Here is a 12,112-nt window from a genome sequence, read left to right as displayed (position 1 = left end):
TCTCTCTCTCCCTTCACCTCTCGCTCTCCTTCCCTCTCTTGCTCCCCCTCTCTATCTCCTTCTCCTCTTCTTTCTCTCCCTCCCCCTCTCTTGCTACCCCGCCCTCCGACTCTACCTCCCTCCCTTACTTCCTCTCTCTCACATCCTCGCCCTCTCTCTCTTCAATTTTCTCCATTCCTCCTTCTTTCTCTCTCCCTCTCCCCTCTTTTTTTCTCTCCCCTCTCCCTCTCTTTCTCCCTCACTCCCTATCTCTCTCCCTCCCTCTTTCTCTCTTCTCTCTTCCTCCCTCATTGTCTCTCTCCCCCTCTCTCTCGCAATTGTCTCTCTTCCTCTCTTGCCTTCTCTCTTCCTCTCTGCTCCCCTTTGTCTCACTCTGTCCCTTCCCCTCTCTTGTCTTCTCTCAACCTCCCTCTCTCTCTCTCTCTCTCTCTCTCTCTCTCTCTCCTCTTCTCTCTTTCTCTTTCCCTCTTTCTCCCCCTCTCTCCCTCCCCCTCTCTCTCTTCCTGTGTCTCCCTCCCTCTCTGTATCTCCCCTCTCTCTATCTCCCTCACCCTCTCTATCCCTCCCTCTCTCTCTCCCACTCTCTTTCCCTCTCTCTATGCCCCCTCTATCTCCCTCTATCTTTTGTCATCTCTCTTCCTCTCTCCCACCCCACTCTCTCATCCTCCATTACCTTCCTTCTCTTTCTCTCCCACCCCATCTCACTCTTTCTCCTTTCTCTCCCTCTCTCTCTCTCTATCCCCTCACCCTCTCTCTCTCCCTCTTACTCAATCCTTTCCTCTATCTCCATCCCTCATCCTCTCCCTCCCTGCCTTGCCCCCTCTCTCTCTCTTCCTATTTGCATTCAAATTTTAACAACTTACTTTTGTGGCCCACATACCACATATCCTGTGAGGCCACTTTGCCTCCCTACTTCTCTCTCTCCCTCCCTCCCTGTCTCATCTCCTTCTACTTCACTTTCCGCTGAAAGCGGGGCAGTTGGGAGGCATGAGCACCACTAACCATCCTCCCTTCCCCTATCATGGTGCCCTTCCCATCATTTTCTTCTGGATCCGAACCTGGGCGCAGGACAGCACTCTGTCCACATCTGAATCAGGCCCTATATTCAGTAGTGCTTGTACTGATCCTGGCTAGATGAACACACACAGGGTAACTACCTCAGTGATCCTGACAGAGGCATACCCGCAGATGTGGCCTGCTATAACTAGATTGCAACTTCAGGGGGTGTGCCATACTTAAATGTGACCTTAATATACTAAACTTGCATCCATATGCCTTAAATCTGCTGTTCCAAGTGCACTAGCTGCTAGTGTAAGTTAATTGCCAAATTAAATTAGGACCTATTTCTTGGGGTATGACTAATGTGGCAAAGTGTGTTTTAACATTCTACAAATGGTCCAGTTCTTAAACAGATCCTTAAATTTTATCCAAACTAGTTACATTAATCTTGCTGTTTATCAATAAACTTGCTTTGCATACCTCCTCTACAGCCTACAGTATTTCCTGCAACTCCTCCTCAAATCCTGCATCATGTGTCCCCAACACAAACTGTTCCCTTTCTCTCTGCTTCATAAATTACAAATCCTCCACTGACTGTACCCTACATTGCCAATCTTGCCTGTTAACTGTTCCGTTTACTTTTTGGCGTTTCAATACAGACATCATACAATGTAATTCTCATTAGTCGTCGTCCCCCCAATAACTGTAATCCTGCTCCTTGCTCTCCACTACCTGTTCCTGACACTTACAGGAATAAAGTATTAGATTAAATCTAACAAAAAAAAAACAGTAGGGGGCTTTGAAGAAATGAAGACAATAATAATAGGACAGTAATGCACAGCCGGAGATCCAAGATGGAAGTGAGAACACTGCAGGAGGGAAGGAGGCTTCGGGATTCCTGCTGGGATTTATGCAGTGTCTGAAATATAGACAACAGGGTCCCAGAGAGAGAGAGAGAGAAAGACAGCACAGTAAGAGACATCCAGGAGAAATGTAGATCTTGGTGACACTCAGAGGGGCAAGTGTGAAAGAGTGAAATCTATTGATAGAAGTAAAGGTTTAATAGAAAGTAACAAGGAAGACAAATACTCTATAAAAAGAGAACAAAATAGGTCAGAGTTTTAAGGAGAGTTGTAAGGAGAGGACAGGGAGAATGCAGAGAGATGGAAGGTAATAGATGGAGAATACAAGGGGGTTGTAAAAAATACAAGAAAACTATAGCCATACACATTTTCCCCCTTTGTTTCCATAGAGACTTCCCCCAATTAATAAAAGTGATGGACACTTACTAAAAGAGACTCCTGCTACTGCAAGGGTGAAATTCTGTTAAAAAGATTTAGCGAATTGCGAATTTACTAAGGATTAATTCGCATGGAAGTCACATGTCAAATTCAACTTTGTACTCACCATTGGCACAAACATCGTAAAAATAACATTGCTAGCAAAGTAAATTGCACATTTACTAAGTATCAACTTGTAAATGCACATGAATGTGCACCAAAATCACACAAAAAATCGCCCCACAATGAACTAAATTAATGCACTAGGTTTTTTTTAGCCTTTTTTTCCAGTTCCATCAAAAGCCTTACTAAAATCGCTCAAAAAGCGCAACTCAATGCACGACTTCCAATAAAAAAATAAGAATTTACTTACCAATAATTCTATTTCTCATAGTCCGTAGTGGATGCTGGGGACTCCGTAAGGACCATGGGGAATAGCGGCTCCGCAGAAGACTGGGCACATCTAAAGAAAGCTTTAGGACTATCTGGTGTGCACTGGCTCCTCCCCCTATGACCCTCCTCCAAGCCTCAGTTAGGATACTGTGCCCGGACGAGCGTACACAATAAGGAAGGATTTTGAATCCCGGGTAAGACTCATACCAGCCACACCAATCACACCGTATAACCTGTGATCTGAACCCAGTTAACAGCATGATAACAGAGGAGCCTCTGAAAGATGGCTCACAACAATAATAACCCGATTTTTGTAACAATAACTATGTACAAGTATTGCAGACAATCCGCACTTGGGATGGGCGCCCAGCATCCACTACGGACTATGAGAAATAGAATTATCGGTAAGTAAATTCTTATTTTCTCTAACGTCCTAAGTGGATGCTGGGGACTCCGTAAGGACCATGGGGATTATACCAAAGCTCCCAAACGGGCGGGAGAGTGCGGATGACTCTGCAGCACCAAATGAGAGAACTCCAGGTCCTCCTCAGCCAGGATATCAATTTTGTAGAATTTTACAAACGTATTTGCTCCTGACCAAGTAGCTGCTCGGCAAAGTTGTAAAGCCGAGACCCCTCGGGCAGCCGCCCAAGATGAGCCCACCTTCCTTGTGGAGTGGGCATTTACAGATTTTTGGCTGTGGCAGGCCTGCCACAGAATGTGCAAGCTGAATTGTACTACAAATCCAACGAGCAATAGTCTGCTTAGAAGCAGGAGCACCCAGCTTGTTGGGTGCACACAGGATAAACAGCGAGTCAGATTTCCTGACTCCAGCCGTCCTGGAAACATATATTTTCAGGGCACTGACGACGTCTAGCAACTTGGAGGCCTCCAAGTCCCTAGTAGCCGCAGGCACCACCAATAGGTTGGTTCAGGTGAGACGCTGAAACCACCTTAGGGAGAAACTGAGGACGAGTCCTCAATTCCGCCCTGTCCGAATGGAAAATCAGATAAGGGCTTTTCCAGGATAAAGCCGCCAATTCTGACACGCGCCTGGCCCAGGCCAGGGCCAACAGCATGACCACTTTCCATGTGAGATATTTTAACTCCACAGATTTAAGTGGTTCAAACCAATGTGACTTTTGGAACCCAAAACTACATTGAGATCCCAAAGTGCCACTGGAGGCACAAAAGGAGGCTGTATATGCAGTACCCCTTTTACAAACGTCTGAACTTCAGGGACTGAAGCTAGTTCTTTTTGGAAGAAAATTGACAGGGCCGAAATTTGAACCTTAATGGACCCCAATTTCAGGCCCATAGACACTCCTGTTTGCAGGAAATGTAGGAATCGACCCAGTTGAATTTCCTCCGTCGGGCCTTACTGGCCTCGCACCACGCAACATATTTTCGCCAATTGCGGTGATAGTGTTTTTGCAGTTACATCCTTCCTGGCTTTGATCAGGATAGGGATGACTTCATCCGGAATGCCTTTTTTCCTTCAGGATCCGGCGTTCAACCGCCATGCCGTCAAACGCAGCCGCGGTAAGTCTTGGAACAGACAGGGTCCTTGCTGGAGCAGGTCCCTTCTTAGAGGTAGAGGCCACGGATCCTCCGTGAGCATCTCTTGAAGTTCCGGTTACCAAGTCCTTCTTGGCCAATCCAGAACCACGAATATAGTGCTTACTCCTCTCCAACTTATCAATCTCAGTACCTTGGGTATGAGAGGCAGAGGAGGGAACACATACCCTGACTGGTACACCCACGGTGTTACCAGAGCGTCTACAGCTTATTGCCTGAGGGTCCCTGGACCTGGCGCAATACCTGTCAAGTTTTTAATCATGTGGAAGACTTCTGGGTGAAGTCCCCACTCTCCCGGGTGGAGGTCGTGCTGAGGAAGTCTGCTTCCCAGTTGTCCACTCCCTGAATGAATACTGCTGACAGTGCTATCACATGATTTTCCGCCCAGCGAAGAATCCTTGCAGCTTCTGCCATTGCCCTCCTGCTTCTTGTGCCACCCTGTCTGTTTACGTGGGTGACTGCCGTGATGTTGTCCGACTGGATCAACACCGGCTGACCTTGAAGCAGAGGTCTTGCTAAGCTTAGCGCATTGTAAATGTCCCTTAGCATCAGGATATTTATGTGAAGTGATGTCTCCAGGCTTGACCATAAGCCCTGGATATTCCTTCCCTGTGTGACTGCTCCCCAGCCTCGCAGGCTGGCATCCGTGGTCACCAGGACCCAGTCCTGAATGCCTAATCTGCGGCCCTCTAGAAGATGAGCACTCTGCAACCACCACAGGAGGGACACCCTTGTCCTTGGTGACAGGGTTATCCGCTGATGCATCTGAAGATGCGATCCGGACCATTTGTCCAGCAGGTCCCACTGGAAAGTTCTTGCGTGGAATCTGCCGAATGGGATTGCTTCGTAGTAAGCCACCATTTTACCCAGAACCCTTGTGCATTGATGCACTGAGACTTGGCTCGGTTTTAGGAGGTTCCTGACTAGCTCGGATAACTCCCTGGCTTTCTCCTCCAGGAGAAACACCTTTTTCTGGACTGTGTCCAGGATCATCCCTAGGAACAGAAGACACGTCGTCGGAACCAGGTGCGATTTTGGAATATTGAGAATCCAATCGTGCTGCCGCAACACTACCTGAGATAGTGCTACACCGACCTCCAACTGTTCCCTGGATCTTACCCTTATCAGGGAATTGTCCAAGGAAGGGATAACTAAAATTCACTTCCTTCGAAGGAATATCATCATTTCGGCCATTACCTTGGTAAAGACCCGGGGTGCCGTGTACCATCCATACGGCAGCGTCTGAACTGATAGTGACAGTTCTGTACCATAAACCTGAGGTACCCTTGGTGAGAAGGGTAAATTTTGACATGAAGGTAAGCATCCTTGATGTCCCGAGACATCATGTAGTCCCCTTCTTCCAGGTTCGCAATCACTGCTCTGAGTGACTCAATCTTGAATTTGAACCTCTGTACGTAAGTGTTCAAAGATTTTAGATTTAGAATCGGTCTCACCGAGCCGTCCGGCTTCGGTACCACAACAGTGTGGAATAATACCCTGTTCCCTGTTGCAGGAGGGGTATCTTGATTATCACCTGCTGGGAATACAGCTTGTGAATGGCTTCCAAAACGGTCTCCCTGTCAGAAGGAGACAACGGTAAAGCCGACTTTAGGAAACGGCGAGGGGGAGACGTCTCGAATTCTAATTTGTACCCCTGAGATATCACCTGAAGGATCCAGGGGTCTACTTGCGAGTGAGCCCACTGCGCGCTGAAATTCATTGAGACGGGCCCCCCACCGTGCCTGATTCTGCTTGTAAAGCCCCAGCGTATACTGAGGGCTTGGCAGAGGCGGGAGAGGGTTTCTGTTCCTGGGAACTGGCTGATTTCTGCAGCCTTTTTCCTCTTCCTCTGTCACGGGGCAGAAATGAGGAACCTTTTGCCCGCTTGTCCACGAAAAGACTGCGCCTGATAATACGGCGTCTTCTCATGTTGAGAGGCGACCTGGGGTACAAACGTGGAATTCCCAGCTGTTGCCGTGGCCACCAGGTCTGAAAGACCGACCCCAAATAACTCCTCCCTTAATAAAGCAATACTTCCAAATGCCGTTTGGAATACGTATCACCTGACCACTGACGTGTCCATAACCCTCTACTGGTAGAAATGGACAACGCGCTTAGACTTGATGCCAGTCGGCAAATATTCCGCTGTGCATCACGCATATATAAAAATGCATCTTTTAAATGCTCTATAGGCAAAAATATACTGTCCCTATCTAGGGTATCAATATTTTCAGTCAGGGAATCCGACCACGCCAACCCAGCACTGCACATCCAGGCTGAGGCGATTGCTGGTCGCAGTATAACACCAGTATGTGTGTAAATACCTTTTAGGATACCCTCCTGCTTTCTATCAGCAGGATCCTTAAGGGCGGCCATCTCAGGCGAAGGTAGAGCCCTTACAAGCGTGTGAGCGCTTTATCCCCCCTAGGGGGTGTTTCCCAACGCACCCTAACCTCTGGCGGGAAAGGATATAATGCCAATAACATTTTAGAAATTATCCGTGGTTATCGGGGGAAACCCACGCATCATCACACACCTCATTTAATTTCTCAGATTCAGGAAAACTACAGGTAGTTTTTCCTCACCGAACATAATACCCCTTTTTTTTTGGTGGTACTCGTATTATCAGAAATGTGTAAAACATTTTTCATTGCCTCAATCATGTAACGTGTGGCCCTACTGGAAGTCACATTCGTCTCTTCACCGTCGACACTGGAGTCAGTATCCGTGTCGGCGTCTATATCTGCCATCTGAGGTAACGGGCGCTTTAGAGCCCCTGACGGCCTATGAGACGTCTGGACAGGCACAAGCTGAGTAGCCGGCTGTCTCATGTCAACCACTGTCTTTTATACAGAGCTGACACTGTCACGTAATTCCTTCCAACAGTTCATCCACTCAGGTGTCGACCCCCTAGGGGGTGACATCACTATTACAGGCAATCTGCTCCGTCTCCACAGTGCCAGATTAAGGTCCTCATAGGCCTGGAGCTGTAATTTATGAAGGGCCTATTGTGCGCCGCTGCAGGGGGTGTGACCAGCGTGGTGAGGGTGTGACTACCGATATGGGGATGTGGTGTGGCTAGCACCATGGAGGGCATAGCTACCCACCTACCTAACTATGGTTTATTTTTATGCTGCGAGCTAACGTACTGGTATATACGGTATTTGGATTGTGGGAGGAAACCCACGCCAGTATGGGGAGAATATACAAACTACACGCAGTTAGGGACATGGTGGGAATCAAACCCATGACTTTAGTGCTGTAAGGCAGTAATGCTAACCATCACACCATCCGTAGACCTGTTAGTGGTGGCAGTCCAATCCACATGGAAATTTTTCCCCTAGAACATTTACAAAATACTATCCTATGACTAAACTCATTAATGAGTATGTACTGCTATGGTTTTTCTAATATGCATTTTCAGTTTCTTTTAACATGCCACTACCATGTAAAAAAAATAAATATGCATTAACGAATATGGTAAAAACCAGGATAAAAAAACAAAACAAAAACAGACAGAATACAATTTGAAGTTTCCAATTAGCTTCATTAGTCTCACCCGCTCCCCGCACACACTACACTACCCCTAACCCTGCACCCGCTCCCCGTACACACTATACTACCCCTAACCCTGCACCCGCTCCCCGTACACACCATACTACCCCTAACCCTGCATCCGCTCCCCGTACACACTATACTACCCCTAACCCTGCACCCGCTCCTTGTACACACTATAGTACCCCTAACCCTGCACCCGCTCCCCGTACACACTATACTATCCCTAACCCTGCACCCGCTCCCCGTACACACTACACTACCGCTAACCCTACCCCTGCACCCCGCGCACACTATACTACCACTAACCCAGCACCCGCTCCCCGTACACACTACACTACCACTAACCCTGCACCCACTCCCCACACACACACTACACTACCGCTAACCCAGCACCCGCTCCCCGTACACACTACATTACACTACCGCTAACCCTGCTCCCGCTCCCCGTACACACTACACTACCCCTAACCCTGCACCCGCTCCTCGTACACACTACACTACCCCTAATCCTGCACCCGCTCCCCGTACACACTACATTACCCCTAAACCTGCACCCGCTCCCCGTACACACTACACTACCGCTAAATCTGCACCTGCTCCCCGTACACACTACACTACTTCTAGCACCCGCTCCCCGCACACTATACTACCGCTAAACCTGCACCCACTACCCGCACACACTACACTACCCCTAATCCTACACCCGCTCCCCGTACACACTACACTACCCCTAATCCTGCACCAGCTCCCCGTACACACTACCCCTAACTCTGCACCCGCTACCCGTACACACTACACTACCCCTAACCCTGCACCTGCTCCCCGTACACACTACACCACTCCCTACCCTGCACCTGCTCCCCACACACACTACCTCTAACCCTGCTGGGGGCGTATTAATGAGCAATGGGGGCATGGTCACCTATGTAATCTGTGAAGGGTGGGTCAGGGTGACAAGGCCGCTAGCAGGATGGTGGCTGTGTCACTAATATACTGAGCACAGTCAGTACCTCACTCCTGCTGCCACCGCCCCCCGCCACTTGCTGTACAGTGCACAGAGCCATAGCAAACAGTCCCCTCGTGTGATATGGCCGCCTATGCACAGCAGCGTACAGCCGTATCACAGATTGCGTATCTTTTAATTGTGTCCTACAGGGCTTCCGTAGCCCTGGAGGACACACAGTAAGAGAGCCCACATGGCTGCCGCCGCGCACACTGGACCACCTGTGCCCATTTGCAATGGAGTAGGCTGCGTCCCGTGGCGATAGCACAGCCCAGGGGGCACCTGGCACTCTGCCCCCCTGGCCAGCCCGCCACTGGACTGGACTGAGGGTTCTAGGTGGGAGGGTACTGGGATGGGTGCAGTGGGCTGTTTGGGGAGGGAAGGCAGGGAGACACTGGGATGGGGATCAGTAATGGTGGGGACACTGAGCTGGAGAAGGGGCAGACACTGGATGGGTACACTGACCTGCTGCACCTGTGCATTCACGTTCACAACAGCCTCTTGAGCAGCTCTTCCTGCATCATCTGCCATACAGTGGGACGGATACAGTGTGGGACCGACACAGTGCGGGACCGATACAGTGCGGATGGGATACAGTGTGGGACGGATACAGTGCGGGTGGGATATAATGTGGGATGGATACAGTGTGGGACGGATACAGTGCGGATGGGATACAGTGCGGGAGGGATACAGTGCGGGAGGGATACAGTGCGGGAGGGATACAGTTCGGGTGGGATACAGTGTGGGATGGATACAGTGTGGGACGGATACAGTGCGGGTGGGATACAGTGTGGGACGGATACAGTGTGGGATGGATACAGTGCGGGAGGGATACAGTGCGGGAGGGATACAGTGCGGGATGGATACAGTGCAGGTGGGATACAGTGTGGGTAGGACACAGTGTGGGTGGGATACAGTGCGGGTCAGATACAGATGGTGTGTGGGACAAAGGGAAGCAAGCTCTCCCCCGACGCACACCTGATTTAAATTGTAGAGCGTTATGCTGTGCGTTGGTGGGCAGAGAGGGGAGGACGTTGGTCTCAGGCAGCGATTGGATAAGATCGCTGCCAGCGGTGAGAGACTGACTGCACAGCACGTCCTGCAGGGCCCACTCATTTTTTAAAACAGGGTCAAAAACTGCCTATCTCTGAATCTCTGATATCACATGCTTGTCTTCTTTTCTAATCTCTCACAGTATCTTTCTTTACTTTTCTAACATAACTTAATCACCTACCTGTCTATCTTAGGTGCATTACTGTTCCTCAACTGCACTCCTTCCTTACATTCCACCTCTCACTTTCCCTCCCATGTTACTTCTCTCTCTCTCTCTTACCTTTTCCTGCCTCTGCTCAGTATAATAGTGTGTGACATGGATGGCTGGCAGCAGTGTCGAGTCCTGGCCCCGCCCCCTGCACGATGTCATGTAGTGGGCGGAGCTTGCAGTATCAGGAAGTGCTGCACAGCCCACTGACTGAGCCCAGCCACCGAGCACCAGCACAGGCTGCTGTATCAGGGATATTGACTGCACGGGGTGCTGTTACCATACGCTGCCTGATCGGGGTTGAGCTCCGATCACGGCAGCCGGACCAGTGGAGGGGTAAGTGCAGGCCTCTGTGGGGACAACGCTATGCAGCCAGTGTTTTTTTTTACTGTTAACACTGGCTGCATTGCAGGAGATCCTGTGGGCCTATTTTCAATGGGGGGCCTGGAGCTGCAGCTCCATCCGCCCCATTGTTAATCCGGCCCTGCGTCTCCACATCATTTTTCTCCTCATACATGTCGACACAAAAGTACCGACATACAGCACACACACAGGGAATGCTCTGATAGAGGACAGGACCCCACTAGCCCTTTGGGGAGACAGAGGGAGAGTTTGCCAGCACACACCAGAGCGCTATATATATACAGGGATAACCTTATATAAGTGTTTTTCCCCTTATAGCTGCTGTATAGTTAATACTGCGCCCAATTAGTGCCCCCCTCTCTTTTTTTTAACCCTTTCTGTAGTGTAGTGACTGCAGGGGAGAGACAGGGAGCTTCCCTCCAACGGAGCTGTGAGGGAAAATGGCGCCAGTGTGCTGAGGAGATAGGCTCCGCCCCTTTTTCGCGGACTTTTCTCCTGCTTTTTTATGGATTCTGGCAGGGGTTAAATGCATCCATATAGCCCAGGAGCTATATGTGATGCATTTTTTTTGCCATCCAAGGTGTTTTTATTGCGTCTCAGGGCGCCCCCCCCAGCGCCCTGCACCCTCAGTGACCGAAGTGTGAAGTGTGCTGAGAGCAATGGCGCACAGCTGCAGTGCTGTGCGCTACCTTGTTGAAGACAGGACGTCTTCTGCCGCCGATTTTCCGGACCTCTTCTGCCTTCTGGCTCTGTAAGGGGGCCGGCGGCGCGGCTCTGGGACCCATCCAAGCTGGGCCTGTGATCGTCCCTCTGGAGCTAATGTCCAGTAGCCTAAGAAGCCCAATCCACTCTGCACGCTGGTGAGTTCGCTTCTTCTCCCCTTAGTCCCTCGATGCAGTGAGCCTGTTGCCAGCAGGTCTCACTGAAAATAAAAAACCTAATCTAAAACTTTCACTAAGAAGCTCAGGAGAGCCCCTAGTGTGCACCCTTCTCGTTCGGGCACAGAGATCTAACTGAGGCTTGGAGGAGGGTCATAGGGGGAGGAGCCAGTGCACACCAGATAGTCCTAAAGCTTTCTTTAGATGTGCCCAGTCTCCTGCGGAGCCGCTATTCCCCATGGTCCTTACGGAGTCCCCAGCATCCACTTAGGACGTTAGAGAAACATGTGAAAACCATTTTAATTATGGCTGAGCCAATCAGAATGTGTTTGAGGATTCTGATGCTTTTCTGTAACTTGTGATGCAAATGAAGGTACGAATTGTGATGGGATTTGAGGTGGGACATATGGTGCAAATTAAGATATGATTTGCTTTGTGTTGACATGCGACTTTTGAGGCATTCTGCCAATTATAGGGCAATAAAATGCGACTTAAGCGAATACCCATGCAAAAACCGCAACTTCGACACAAATAGCACACACCAAAATTCTACAACACACACCGTCGGAAGACAAAGATGCAAGTGAAAATGCTTGTTAGTAAAGGTGTGAATTTTGTTCTAGCAATAGGGAATGATTATATGTGATTTGCAATCTCTCCTAAAAATGATTTTTACTAAATTTTCCCCGAAGAGTCACTATATCAAGATAATTTTCCCCAGACTGGATTCTGGACTTACAAATTATATCAGTGCTGAAAATCCCTAATGGCAGTGCGAGTGTATCTGCTTATATTTATA

General features: G+C 49.4%; 1 protein-coding gene and 1 long non-coding RNA gene across 14 annotated transcripts in view; one reads left to right on the top strand and one right to left on the bottom strand.

Annotated features, from left to right (window-relative positions):
• The window catches only part of PTPRT (protein tyrosine phosphatase receptor type T), a 458,515-nt gene that overhangs the window by 150,611 nt on the left and 295,792 nt on the right, over positions 1-12,112 (bottom strand). The gene's annotated exons all lie outside the window — the stretch shown is intronic.
• Positions 10,283-12,112, top strand: part of LOC135055813 (uncharacterized) — an 80,540-nt gene continuing 78,710 nt past the window's right edge. For both annotated transcript variants that reach the window (XR_010243818.1, XR_010243817.1), the window contains exon 1: positions 10,283-10,408. This is a non-coding gene — a long non-coding RNA (uncharacterized LOC135055813). The remainder of the gene's footprint in view (positions 10,409-12,112) is intronic.

The sequence above is a fragment of the Pseudophryne corroboree genome, chromosome 3, assembly GCF_028390025.1.
Source record: "Pseudophryne corroboree isolate aPseCor3 chromosome 3, aPseCor3.hap2, whole genome shotgun sequence".
Lineage (NCBI taxonomy): Eukaryota > Metazoa > Chordata > Amphibia > Anura > Myobatrachidae > Pseudophryne > Pseudophryne corroboree.
This window is presented reverse-complemented; position numbering and strand designations above follow the sequence as displayed.